The sequence below is a fragment of the Austrofundulus limnaeus genome, unplaced genomic scaffold, assembly GCF_001266775.1.
Source record: "Austrofundulus limnaeus strain Quisiro unplaced genomic scaffold, Austrofundulus_limnaeus-1.0 Scaffold1577, whole genome shotgun sequence".
In the NCBI taxonomy this organism is placed as follows: Eukaryota; Metazoa; Chordata; class Actinopteri; order Cyprinodontiformes; family Rivulidae; genus Austrofundulus; species Austrofundulus limnaeus.
Genome location: NW_013953979.1, coordinates 1953 through 2999, shown reverse-complemented (window position 1 = coordinate 2999; position 1047 = coordinate 1953). Strand labels below are relative to the sequence as shown.

The 1047-nt window shown below is 48.7% G+C and overlaps 1 protein-coding gene across 1 annotated transcript in view; it reads left to right on the top strand.

Annotated features, from left to right (window-relative positions):
- Positions 1 to 488: 488 nt before the first annotated feature.
- The window catches only part of LOC106535819 (alpha-2-macroglobulin), a gene marked incomplete at its 3' end in the record, with an annotated part of 2149 nt that continues 1590 nt past the window's right edge, over positions 489 to 1047 (top strand). The window contains 1 exon segment of the mRNA XM_014032924.1: positions 489 to 615.

Here is a 1047-nt window from a genome sequence, read left to right as displayed (position 1 = left end):
ACCCACAGAGTGCACCTCCAGCTGCACCTGCAAGCTCAAAGGGTCCAAAGGAGACGGTCAGGGTTTACTTCCCTGAGACCTGGATCTGGGATCTAGTTGCTGTTGGGTAAGGAAAATAAAAAGTTCAGACTAATAATAAACATTAGGCAGAGCAGAGAGTCGAGCTGTAACTGTCCTCACCAGAGACAACGACTCTGTGGAGGTGGAGAAGACCGTCCCTGACACCATCACTCAGTGGGCAGCTGGAGCTTTCTGTGTGTCTCCTGTGGGCTTCGGTGTGGCCCCCAACACCGGCCTCACCGTCTTCCAGCCCTTCTTTGTCAGTCTCACCCTGCCCTACTCTGTCATCAGAGGGGAGGTGTTCACACTCAAGGCCACCGTCTTTAACTATCTGAACTCGTGCATCACGGTACAGAGGACATGTTTGATCCAGATGAAGTTTGTTTGGAGGAGCAGGGTTTTAGTTTTCTTACTGTTTGTGTTTGCAGGTGGAGGTGAGTCTAGCTGAGTCCAGCCAGTACAGCTTCAGGGACTGTGAGGGCTGTCAGTACAACGTCTGCCTGTGTGGAGAGCAGAGCAGGACCTTCTCATGGATCGTAACTCCCACAGCTTTAGGTAGGACTTCCTTTTTACTGCAAACCACTGCAGGATCAGCTGTGCACGAAGGCTTCACAACTGTTCTGGTTCTGACAGCAGAGCTGACCACATTCACACATTAGTCTATAAAGACTGGTCTTTAAAACTGTTCTGATGGACCACAGGTCATGTATAGTTGAAGCACATGGAAGAGACTCAGTTGAATTTGTTGCTAAACTTCCAAGAGTTAAAGGGTCAGGGGTCAGCTTTATAAAGGATTGTGTGGAAACCATACTAAAAGTGAGCGTACGGCCAAAATACGAAAATGTTGTACGCCCAAAAAAACTCAGATTTATAAAACCGTGTGTACGCACGTTTCTGCACCTTTGCTTTATAGATCACAGCTGTGCCTCATAATTTGTGCACGAGGTCCCTCCTCAGGTTCTACCCTCTACACGCCCACACTCAACC